The sequence below is a fragment of the Rhipicephalus microplus genome, chromosome 2 (assembly GCF_043290135.1).
Source record: "Rhipicephalus microplus isolate Deutch F79 chromosome 2, USDA_Rmic, whole genome shotgun sequence".
NCBI lineage: Eukaryota > Metazoa > Arthropoda > Arachnida > Ixodida > Ixodidae > Rhipicephalus > Rhipicephalus microplus.
In genome coordinates this window covers 191,855,932-191,869,585 of record NC_134701.1, presented here as the reverse complement: position 1 = coordinate 191,869,585, position 13,654 = coordinate 191,855,932, and positions in this window count along the sequence as shown.

The following is a 13,654-nucleotide window of genomic DNA, read 5'->3' as shown; positions in this document are numbered from 1 at the left end:
TACTAGCAATGACTAACCCCCGTCTTCTAGAACGTCTCTTCACTCAACGCTTCACCTTCACGTGAGAAAGCCGATGGGAGCGCCGTCTCTAGGCACGGAAAGTCACTGCATATCAGCGATAATCTGCTGCAATTCTTGAGCATCGCAGCGTCATTTTGAGCAGAGCGGTGGCGCAGTGCTCAACTCTGTCAAGTGAAGGGTGAAAGTCGAACCGAGGAGCGTTTGTGAATACGGAAGTCATAGTGTGGCATGCGATGTTTTCGGCACCGAAGGAAACTTCGAACACTTGTTTTACCATTGTGCTTGATTTGCAGCGACGAGAAGAGTACAACAGCGAGAAGAGCACTGGTACCACTGAAAGATCGGCCTCTTTGCATGCAGAGGCTGCTAGGACACCGTGGTCGTTTCATCGACCCACAAATACGTTAGAGGCAACTTTTAGGTTTTTTGTGTATGACAGACTTGGGCAAACGCTTCTGTTTTGAGGTGCAGTACCTTAAATTTCAGTGAATTTACTGCTTTTTTTATTTCGTTCATATCTTTCTCTCATTTATTTTTCTGTTCTATACTTCTTCAACCTTCCCGCGTAGGGTAACCAACCACAAGATTCTCGTTACTTTACCTGCCATCTGCCTTTCTGCCTCCTTTCACCCAACACCATTGTCGTATGATCGAAAGTAATTTGTGACTCTCGGGCTTGCGAAGCTCTAAATGAACACTTCGTTTTCGCCCAGGCTGTGAAAGATCAATCATTTTCTCAACTCCAATAAAAGAGCACGGACATAAAAAGTTTTACCTTTTTCTTGTTGTTGCAAGGGGTAGTTTATAACCTTCTTGTCATGGCTGAAAACCTCGTTTGCACGAGTGCACAGCAGTTATTTATTTAGCGGCGTTTTTAAAGCGCCAAGTCGCAGTTTCGGTTTATAAAAGCACCGAACTAGGCAGAAGGATTTATGGCAGCCAGGTAAACACTGCTGCTCACGTGACAACACAAAAATGGGACGTGCGCACGTGAGCGGGTGCTGCACTCACAACCAGTACAGCCAACATACGCAAAGCCATAGACACGGAGGAAGAAATCACGTAGCGCAGGCGTAAGCAACCAGCTAACACAAACTCGTGACCTAGGTATTTTACATCACCACCGAGTTTATGCAGGCGTCACGAGGGCCTTCGTATCTCGCTCAGTCACGCGGCGGTCACTTTCGCATTGATTTTAAATATGTTCTAGAGGATATTAGGGGCGAAGCTCCTTAAAGCGGCATCCGTTCGTCCCTCGTCGTAGTACGTAACTTGTCTTACTCTTTGACCTGCAAGGTGGTGCTCGTGGAAGATTTCTCCTGTGCGTTGTTGAACAATAAAAAATTCGCATCGTGCGCGTTAATTAAAATTAAAATGTTTCCTTCTCTCATTTTCCATTAGCACCCATTGGTATGTACATTAAGCAATATCTGACAAGAGGGTTGCTACGTTATACTCGCTGGGCGTAACTTCCATGGTTTTAGAAAGGTTTAGCGAGCGTTGGGCCGCAGTGCCTTCAATACAGATAACTAGTATATACCATGAACTCGAGATGGTTAAAGGTGGGAAATAGACACGAGGCGTAAGCCGCAAGAAAGTGTGTGTGCCACCTCTCGTTTAGTCCTTGCGATGTCTGCTGGATGGTGGTGCTTCTATATGCGTAATATATGATCAAAAGATGCAAGATGGTGGTACTTGGAGTGTTGACTATATGGACGAACGGACACACAGACAAATGCATGGACAGATGCACGGATGCTTGCACGGACGAATGGACACATGTACGGACGCAAGGCGGATGCATGGACGAACGCAGGGACGGACGCATGGATGGACGTGCGGACGCATAGACAGACGCACACATGGACGGGTGGATGGACACACGAATGGTCACACAGGCGGACGCATGGACGGACGGAAGCAAGAACGAATCGACGGACGGATGCTTCGCCCCACTCTCCATCATTCATCCCGTGAATATGCTGCCATTCTGTCTCTCTCATATTTTGTGAATGTTACGTATATCTTCCAAGAAATCTATTTGACTAATTATCTCACTTTTGAAATTATGAGTCAATTCTCCTTTGAACTGGCTCGGAAGAATTTGCGTAAACCAACGTTCTTACTTAAATTGGACCATTCCCTCAAGCTTCCACGATTTACAAAGTTAATACGGTTTCTGCAGTGCGAATTCAGAAAGCATGTCGGTTCATTGTTTTCGAAGTGGCAAAGATGAAATCTTACTCTGGGATGTGCTTCCAGGAGCTCTTAGGAAGGACTGTCCGCAACCCACATGCCGTGCACGTGACATCTGTTGCCCTATAGTTAAAGTGTTGTGCTATAGGAATGCACGGCCTGTGGTTGATGCCATGATGCATAAAACGCAAGAGCTAATAATTTTCTGAACCAGCCACTTCATCAGAGTGGCCGGTGAGCAAGTCAACTTCGTGAAGACGTGAAAATTTAGAAACAGTGGTATTTTGTAATTGTGGCTTGCTTATAAGCGATGCCATTTTCGTTACCTAATAATCTCTTGAGAGAGGATTATGAAATACTTAGTGCCATTTGTGTGTTCTCGTGTCGCCATGGACTATTTTCTGGCGAGGTGAACTTCATTCATCAGGCAGACGTCATGTTCTGCATTCAAAAGCTCTGAGCATTCAATTGAAAGCATTCTGAGTTGGTAAAGCTTATAAGAGCGTAACAAATGCAACAATAAATCAATATATAGGCCTGTTATTTTTCTAAAGTAGCTTTATAAAACATAAAGCTACTTTAACAAAAGAACGTGTTTAGAGTGGGATTTTGCATTTCTAAAAGCTTTACCATTGCTGCCTCTCGCATATTTAAATATATAAACTGAAGTCTAGCGAAGTTTATTCCGATGGTGCCATTTTTAAATTTGGATTGGTAAGAGCCTGTCCTGGTGATGCTTCATTCCTGCAAGAAAAGTGAAACAGAAACAGTTTCGGGCAAAGTAGCGGAAATAAACCCCTTCGAAGTTCATTCTAGTGCAGGAAGTTTCACAGCACCACTTTTTTCGAATCGTTTCAAATCGGCACCTACTTCATTTGATTTACTGCCTCAGCAAGCTGCAGCCAGACGTCGAGTGTGTAAGGATCAACAGAGCCGATGCACTTCTACGAGCTGAATGACGGCAGCCCTTGATATCTTTTCCAGGCAGTGCTTGTGACTTTTCGGTGTTGTTTTGTAACACCACAGTTGAGAGACCCGAGAAATATATACGATTGCTGGATCCAGGACGAGAAATGTCTGCAACAGCTGCAGCAAGCAGCAGCAACAGAACAAATGCGCAGTGCAGAGTAATAAGCGATGTGCCGCTGATATTCGTACAACATAAAACAGAAGACGACGATAGCTGTTGTGCAATTTCGCGCTGATAAGTATGGGCGAAAGGGTCGCTTCTTGACAGTGAGAAAGATGTTCCAACGAGAAACTATTAATCTTGTCACCGCTGTTGTCCGTGATATCTTCCTTTCTTGTGTGTTTGGTGTTCTTCTTTCGTGTATCTTTTGTTGATTCCTCGAAGAAAATCCCGTACTTACAATGATTTCCCATTCGTCAGAGCTGTATGATTTCCATTTTGACCGCTGCTTTGTTGAAGTGTTAGAAAAAATTGAAGGAAACTAAGAAGAAAGTCCCTTTCTGGTGTTCTGCTTTTGCTGCTATGTTATATAGCAGGAGTGTAATCAAAAGCTTTAAAGTATTCTTCACTGCTTCACTCTGACAATTTATTTTTTATTTGTACATCAACGAATAAAACGATCTACAATACGGCAACGTGGACGAATAAGGTCGGAAATTTAGCTGTCGCGTGATGATATTTATTGATTAACAACTATGTATGATAAGCTCGTTCAGTTTTCTAGCTTTTTTTGCCAGTTTTCGATTCTAGTATTATAGCTCTGCTGTAGCCTTTACGGTAGTTTTAAACTAGGGCTGGCTACTCAGTATGACTGAGTAGTCAGCTCAGTCATACTGCTGACTACTCATACTGACTACTCATACTGAGTAGTCATACTGACTACTCAGTATGAGGTCTGATGAGTCAACAAAGACACAGTGCGTATTCAAAGTAATCACCATATCGAATTCTGCAATGCAAAGTTTGGGAGCATGTTTGACTAAAGGGAGTGCGTTGCAGGTGGTGTAATTGGGTCAACTTGTGATTTCAGCCCTCGAACAGAAAGTTTTATTCAAGGTGCATTTATAAGTGCTTTTCTAAAACAGATAGAACAAAAAACAACAACAAAAGAACGCCTGGTTCGCGCAGAACGCACAGCCCAGTCACAGTGAAAGCTAGAACAGCGGCCTTTCAGAGCCTTTTCTAAACAATTTTTGGGTAACTGCTACAAACACACTGCTGGGTACCCACTATGGCATAACTATTTCTAATTTTTGCGCAGTAGGCCAGCATTCACAATACTATCCTTCGTCATTGTTCGGAGAAGCTTGGTATCCGCTACACACTTGTTAGGAAGTTTGTGCAATTGTTTTATGTAGAGATTGACGACGATCAAGAATTATTACTGAAATGGGTATACGCCACAGTTTATAGGTGATCAAGAAGAGGTTTTTAATGAATTGGAGCATCGGACGACCAACTCGTTTTGTAATCCGCATTGGGTGACACCTGCCTGTTCCCTTGATGTTCTAAAACGCTTTCACACTGATATTAACGCAGTTCCTTTCCAAACATCAAGACTGTGTAAGGCCAGTTTAAAAACGAGTTCCAAGCACTGGCGTAGGTGAGTGGCAAAATACTGGGCTGGCACGCAGTGGACCTGGGTCTGTATACCACTGTGTAATTTGTGCTTTGTGCTTCCTGAGTTTTTTTTTCTTTCGATACTGGTTACGAACACTGGCGGTGGCGGACAACTACCACGCCGCGCGTGACTCATGTTTCGATCTGCTAACAGCTTTCACTGTAAAAAAAGCCTACAGCAAAAGCATGAGACGCAGAATATTTAGCATGTGTTTACGACCAATGTACGACTTATTAGAGTACGATGCACTCTACTGTGGGCGAGCAATGAAAGGTCCCAAAGCCAACTGCAGCAAGTGCAGTGTACAGGGGGGGGGGGGGGGTAGAAAAGTGGTTAAGGAATAACGATGATACTCTTCTATGGGAGATCATCAAGCCATCCCGTGGGCCTAACACTTCTTGAGGAAGAGCTGTGCGTATAGAAAAAAATACTCCCAAGCGTTTCCCCGAGGTTGAACATGGTTAGGTGCGAATGCACGGTATGACGCTATGAGGGGGAGTAAAGTTAAAATCCGTTGGCATTCGCCAGTGAGTTAACGTAAACTCCCCTGTGTGATCACATTGCAATTCCCGGGAACCATTAGACCCTCACAGGAAATCTTGGTCAGTTTACGCGTATATATGTGAGAGTAAATTCGCACTATAATGATGTTTATGTCAGCGGCCCGCTTCGCCCGCTTGCGCTCGGCATCACGGGCCCTTCGCCGCGCTTCCTTGTCTTCAACCGGCGCGACATGTTCAACTACGCGTGCAATGTTCACATTCGATTGCGTTGTACTCGTTGTTGGAGGTATCGCAGTCGCGGTCGATGCCTGCGATGGATCTATACCTATGGCGACTTGCCGATCTCGAGCAAGTCGGGGCTGCACGGGCTCGCGCAATCACGTGGTGTGTGACGCCGCTGCGCCGTTGCTACAGACACTTCTCTCCGCTCCTGGTGCCGTTGCTAGGAGAAGGCGGACCGCTACGTGGACGGCGGATTCAGGGTCGCTTGTAAAGTGCATTCGCACTTACAAGTGGTTAACGATTTTGAGTACTAGGTACTCTTCTACTATGGGAGAGCAGAACACCGTCCCTTGCGCAGAGAGAGGAGTGAACAAAAGCGCAGGCCAGGGGGCCGGGGGGGGGGGGGGGGGTGTAGAGAAAGTGGGTAACGATTTAGAGTATAGGATACTCTACTATGGGAGAGCTTAAAGCCGTCCCGTGAAGCAAAAAGTCAGACTTGCTGCATGGCTTTCCAAGAAAAGTCAAACAGTTACGTCGTATGGTGTGCACTGCTAAAAAACTCTGTCAAGATCTCGCTTTAACGAACCACTTGAATGACTCAGCTAGAGAACACCATTGGTGTTAACTTGATAGATGACTTACGGAACGTTAACCATGTTGTGTGTGGTACGCAGAAAGCGTTTATTACACTTCAAAAAACATTTATTGGATGTACACTCTTAGGCGTAAGAACAGAAGTTTAAAACAGAAAATGTAGAGTATTTTTGCGAATTGAGTTGGTATTTCAGTCAGTTCACAGTTATTAACCTAGACTGTGGCGCAGCAAAAAGGTCACATCATCTCCGGCCATTGGTTTCATATGCGAAGCATTTCTTAGCAAACTTCGGCGACCTTGAGCGTATCTATCTATCTATCTATCTATCTATCTATCTATCTATCTATCTATCTATCTATGTATCTATGTATCTATCTATCTATCTAGCCGCCTATGACATTTAGCTCTCCTGGCCGTTTCGATAATTGTATCGATACCAAACTTGTCCTGCCATAACATGACTGCATGAAGAACACATTTCACTTGTCATAACATGAAAATCATCACATATGTCATGAATAACATGGCTTACACTCCATGGACTTGCAGCTTTTGCCGTGGTTTCGTTCACACGGCAAGTTGCAAAACTGGTATGGTATGACATGATTACATGGCAAATACAAGCGATAGACCATACCATGAAAATCATGACATGCGTGTCATCTAACAACATGACTATATGCCACACTCATGATGCGCTCGCGGCCGTTTGGCTAGCTTCACTTATACCAAATTTGGTAGTACGGGACGTGATTGGATGACGAAGGTATGACACTGGTGAAAACATGTTTGATTGATATGTGGGGTTTAAACGTTCCAAAACCACCATATGATTATGAGAGACGCCGTAGTGGAGGGCTCCAGAATTTTCGACCACCTGGGGATCTTTAACGTGCACCCAAATCTGAGCACACGGGTCTACAACATTTCCGCCTCCATCAGAAATGCAGCCGCCGCAGCCGGGATTTGATCGCGCGACCTGCGGGTCAGCAGCCGAGTACCTTAGCCACTAGACCACCGCGGCGGGGCTGGTGCAAACATGATAAACATAAGATGAGTGTTATGTAACGGCATGACTACATACTACGCTCATGATGCGCTTGCAACCGTTTCGCCAGCTTAACATGTACTAAACCCGGTATTATGCGACGCAAACGGACGACATAGGTAAATGACACATTCAAACATGATAATCACGACATGCGTGTCTTGTAACAACATGACTGCATGGCACACTCATGATGCGCTCGCGGCCGTTTCGCTAGCTTCACGTATGCCAAATTTGGTACCACGTGACGCCAATGGATGCCGAAAGTATGTGACCGGTGCAAACATGATTATCATGAGATGCGTGCCATATGAGAACGTGACTACACGCCACGGCCAAGGAGTCAAAACATTTCGACGTGACGGGGTGTGCGTGCTCACCGGCGTTCATTTTGGCGTGTCACTCCGGCGTTGCCACGACATGCGCCGGTCCTGCCATATACCCGCATGCAGGCGTGCGCCGCGCTGCGTTGCTTTGACGCATGCGTGTTTCAGAACGTCCGGTGTCCCTTCGTCACGAAAAGAGGGAGATGCACTGTTGTCTTGGTAATGAATTGTCGCAAAACGCAGCATGTCGCATTTTGTGCCGCTTGCCGTCTGGCCGCGCCGACGCACGCTGGTCACGGCTGGCGTCAGACTATAGGGTGCTCGCGTTTTGCTAACGTAGCGTCGCTGTGCCCAGCGTACGCATGCGTCAACGCTACTTTAGATTATATTGGGCCCTTCATGATGCGCTCGTGGCCGTTTTGCTAGCCCCACATATACCAAATTTGGTGTTACTTGACGTTGTGTGTTTACTTGACGCGGTGTGTGTTTCCAGCTCTAGTAGCTAGCGTGCACGGTCAAAAAAAGATCAGTAGATCCCACGTACCCGGGAATCGACGTAATGCGAAGCATGCGGAGGGAAGGTGACTGTGTTGCTATGTTTTTTATGAGCGACATGACATGAAACGATGCTAAAAATATGTACAAATATTGCACGCACGGACATGTTGAAGACTTGCAGATGTTTATATAACCAGTTCTTTGCACTCGCGCAATGATGCCAACTGCAAAATGCGTATTAGCAACATCAGAAGCTGATATTAAGCGTTGATACTTGCGAGGATGCTGGCCCAATGCTACATAAGTCAACTTTAGCGCATGGCGAGTACCACAATTGCTGTCAACCCGACGTGACGGCTGTATTAAAAAAGTACATATGTAATGTTTATCGAATTGGATAGGAAGCACTGCAGCCCCTATAGACCCACTCCATGTTTGTAAACACAGGTAGGCCGATGTCGACATTATGGGTAAAATTATAGCGACGTCAAGACGTAACTTCCGCGATAAGCTCTGAGAGCTGGGATGTGCGCCAACAAACAAAACCAAGTTGTGAGGCGCGACTCACATCCAACCGTGACGCAGCTCGTCGGCATACCGTTTTTGTTTTTCTTTCGTTTCTTCACTGCATAGACTTTCATAAAATAATACCTAGAGCGGAAACTGGCGCTAGTGTCTACGCGGGCTCCTTTAGCCATAGAGTTTCCTGATATACACTAGAGGGAACTCTGGCGCTTGTGTCTACGGGAGCTGCAACGCACGGCGCTTCAGCGAGCATGGGAATGATGGGTAGTACATAACTTTGTCTAATGTTCGTACTTCTGGCCTGCTTTTGGCTCCGCGTGTGTTCGTGTGGCTTGGAGCTGTCTTCTGACGAAACAAAAAATCAGCAAATATTCAGCGGTTGTGCTTCACCACCTTATTTTTTTTAAAGCTTATCTCTTCAAATCAGGTTACGAAGTTGAAAAGGGTTCGTTCTTTTCTTTAAAACTAAACCGTAACCAGCAGGAAACAAAGCCGCAAGTACAATTCGCTGCCCGCAAGTACGAACACTAGGCAAATGTGTGCATCACCCATAATTCCCATGGTCGCTGAAGGATGGCCACGCCAGAGTCCCCTGTAGTTAATTTTAGGAAACTCTATGCTTTTAGCGGTGCTTGTACCCGCATGGGAATAATGGGAAGTACAGGCTTCGGAACTGCTTCGGATTGATCACGTTCTTGAGATTCGCGACGCTTATTTTCTGAATGTGATACAAAGTAGTATGAGGTTATATAAAATTGAAACTTGCTTCATTTTTTCGTACGCAAACTTTATTGCAAACGGTTTTTGTGACTAGGCAGTAGAAATGAAGCCTGGACAAATTTGCACGTACTGACCGTAAATTTGCACGTACTGACCATGCGATGCTTGCACGAAAAGGCAAGTGTTTCCAACGCTTTGCTAAAAGGCACGGTGGTGGCACCTACCCGTCAACTTGCGTTCTACACCTTATCACCTCCGAGACGGGCACGCAGGCCACCGCACTTCGTTTTTCAAGATAACTGCCAGATTGCGCTCATGTCTCACGTGTGACGTTACTTGATGCGCTCATTCATCTTCGCTGCACGCTCGATGCACTCTAACACAGCGCCTCCTGAATACCGCTCACCAATTTTAATTCCGAAGAACATCAAATAAACGTTTTGTTCGCTCTCTGCAGACGCAAGACTATCGTACGACATTGGCGGTGTAACATGCAGATACGGGCCCAATTTTTTTACCCTACAATGGATGAAAAAGGGTACAGTATCACAAAGGTAAAGAAAAGAAACTGACAGGGTTTATTACTCATTCGCACAATGCATCTCGAAGGTAAAAGTTGCCTTTTTTTCTCAATTAACCGGTCTATCGATCCTCCAGTACCCCTCCCCCTGCGAAAGGTTTCTGCGCCTAACCAGGTTCAGCACTGCTTACAGGATCCGAGGCATTTCAACCTTTCTCCACATCACCTAGTTTCGCACTGCCTCCATGATCGGTCTCTTTTCTGTGAAGTAATGGTATCATATGATAATGTGACTGTGCGTTAGTTGATATCATGGTGACACCATGGTGACGTCACAAATTCTGCGAATTCTGTACACCCGAAGGATGGCATGTGGAAATGTCTTCACGTGATTATTGTATGTTTTTTTTTTGCATCACTCTTGTTCACGGTGACACAACCATTCTTGGATTGGATAAACTTATATTGGGTCCTTCAAAACGACAACTGTTCTTGGCATTCACTTTTTGTACTTGATGAGGCATTTAAGGTTTCGCTTTAAAGAGAAGAAGAAAGCGGCAGTTAGGGTAAAACTTGCTGATATGTTCACTTCACGCATACAGCAAATTTCTAATATAAGTTAGTGCCGGCGTCGTTCATCACTGCACTTTTATTAAAACCTTATAGCTGTCACCGTAACAATAAATATAAAAGTGAACTAATCTTATAGTGTGCATACTTGCACAGCTGCTTTTATACAAAAATTCCCGAATATAGAAGCAGATCAAATAAAGGGTGCTGTCACGCGTGGCCGGCGCTATATTATTTCGGCCTCAAGCACGAAAAAGTATATACACTGTTGAGAAATAACTGCTTTGACATGTTTAAGAAAGAAGCACATAATGCGTTGCCTACCTTTTGTACTCTCTGCGCATTATATAGGTTGTCGGCATCTCCTAGTATCTGTGACACTTCAGGGCTATTCTATAAGCTCTTTACTCTATTTCGTGATTGTTGGCTGTTCTCGGTTGGGCGCCATAAAAGGGCGTATGGCCAGTACTAAAATGCGAACTTTTGTGCGCGCGTGCCAAAGCAACGTTCCAGAACGATGATCCATACAATAAAAAAATAGGTTATTCGATGCAGGAACTACCCTTTGACAACAGCACAAAAGCGAAGGACCGCGAGCCAGTGTTCCCTGAAAGACGGTTCATGGAGGCCATGTCGGTTTTATATTACGATGGGAACGATGGCATAAAGGTCTTCTAGGAAAAGAATGTAACATGTTGCAAATAAAATTTTTCACAATAGACTTCGCTTTTTTTTATTGGTATATGCTTTTTGCAATCTTTCTCGTTGCACTGAATCTGACGTATTTGTAGGCATCACGCTCGCAAGAAAGGTAGTTTACGTTAAGCATCGAAATTAAACGATATGATCTCATTTATCAAAAATGTAGTGAAAAGGTTTTGTCATAAAGTGAACAAAATGAAAGTAGGACGAATATTCATAAATAAAAGAAAATGAGAGTAAAGATGTCGATTTGGTGTTGGCGGCAATTAAACAAAGATTACGAAATTCAACGTTGATCTTTTGCATAAATGTAACTTTGAACAGCTCGATTGCTATTGCGTTATACAAGAACAGTACAAGTACAGGTAAATCTAACTCAGCGGTTTCATTATTGCCTTTTTCGACCTAACCAGACAGTAGTTGATGGGTTTTATTGTTTTTCTTTACATTTTTATTATGACAGTGGATGGGGCGTTTTGAGTCACTTTAAAAGGTTCATTTGTAAGTGTTACGACCACTTTGCTGTTCATATTTGCTCATTGAGTACGATTTGCACTGTGTCTCTTAATATGCACACTGCAGTTAGTGTCTGCTTTCTAAGGGAGACTGTTGGATAAACGAAGGCGAGAATTTGCAATGATCACTAAATTTCAAAGGAACCGAAAATACTAGTTAACATTTCTTGTCGATATATAGCGTATATATTATTTTTATTATCCAGCTTTGCGTTTCTTCATCACCACAACCACTGCTTGTAAGTGTGTAAATAAAACGTGCGAAAAGGGATTTGAAGCATGTATCTCACACTATGTGCTGATTATTGATTACTCATCAAGCTGAATTCACACCAATTGCTTTATAGCGCTGATTAGGGTGAACTAAAGAAATACCGTCATTTAGCAGCAATTTAACGCACATGATTCAGCGGTGTAAGCGATACTCGTCGAAGTAACTTACAACTCGATTTTAAGCCTTTAAATCAAAATCAAAGTAGTTGACATTTCATTTAAAGACGAGAACGTGGTAGAAAATTGCGAATTACACAAGGGCTGTGTACGCTGTAAAATGCTTTGGTTGCACATATTAAAACTTCATAACAGTGTTTCACTGTGGAATAAGTAGCAAAAATTCCCGAGCAAGGTTATTCTATATTTACAGTGTCACTGTCCTTTATTGTCGCCATTATGTAACGGGCATAGAGCAACATGGAACTCGGCTACTCTCGCCGAAACTTGGATACCACTAACAAGCTAACAACTAAAAATAAAGACGTGTGTTTATTTTTTGAAAAAAAAACACCGACAAATACAATACTGCCCAAGGTGAAGTCTGAACGCTGCCTCGTGTTGCAGCATGGCCAACTCTATTTGAAGTTTTTTTATCCGCAAGTAATCGGCTACGCCGTAAATTAATTTTTGTGTGAAATAGGAGAGCACCAAATATGCCATTATTGATCTTTCTGCGGATAAGTGACGTACCCGCTATATATCTGTAAGCTAATATGGGCGCTTTGTTGATGCTGCGCGTGGCTGACGATGATGAAGAATTATGGATGAGCATTTTGCAGAAGGTGGGAAGCAATAAACTACAAGCTTCATGCGCAATTATCATGCTGCGATCATTGATTGTTATTTTAGCCATTAACTCTGCTATATTGCATAAGCTAACGTTATTCCTAGCCAGAAATGACAGCTGTACGGCGTATTTTTTCTATGAGTTTCAAGTGCCAGATTCACTCGCAGCAGTCGAAGTGGTGCTTGAAACTACTTAGCATAAATGGTCTATATAAGTGACAAGTAAGGCAAATTACTTTAAATTTCTACAGCATACGTTATCTCGCCACCCAAATGCAAGCCCTGCGACGGTGGTCTAGTGGCTAAGGTACTCGGCTGCTGACCCGCAGGTCGCAGGATCGAATCCCGGTGGCGGCTGCATTTTCGATAGAAGCGGAAATGCTGTAGGTCTGTGTGCTCAGATTTTGGTGCACGTTAGATTGAAATTTCCGTAGTCCTTCACTATAAAGTTTCTCATATTCATATGATGGTTTAGGGACGTTAAACCCCACATATCAATCGAACCACCCAAGTGCAACTCAATGCCTCTGCTAGTCTTAGGGGCCTGCATCAAAATGGTGTAGAAGATTATCGACCCTTTTGCGCGAGAGTAATTTCGTTAAGCCTTTGACGCAGACTTGTTCACATGAACTGTTGTTTGTTTGATACGCTTATGCTGATCAACCTACCATCTCTTCGGTACCTGATCGCAAACTGCCGCTAAAAGAATCATTCTTTTCTACGAAATAGAGGTTAAATTCATTCATGCATGTTGACCTATTTTTATGAACGAGTATGCAGAGTTTATATAGATAAGCATGCTGAACTCATTGAACCATCGCGATTGCATTTTATACAAATGGCTGTACAGCTAAAAAACCTTCAGCAGCTCCAGGTACAGCTGGGCGGTCATCCACGGAGTGTTCGCGAAATGCACTGCTCTGATTCTCGCTTGGATGGCATTGTTATTTGAACGTTTTTTTCTGTGAAATGCTTATTGTACGCTTGTAGAGGCATTTATAAGTGTTTGTTTCGCTTCGTTGCACATTACCACATTTTCAGTA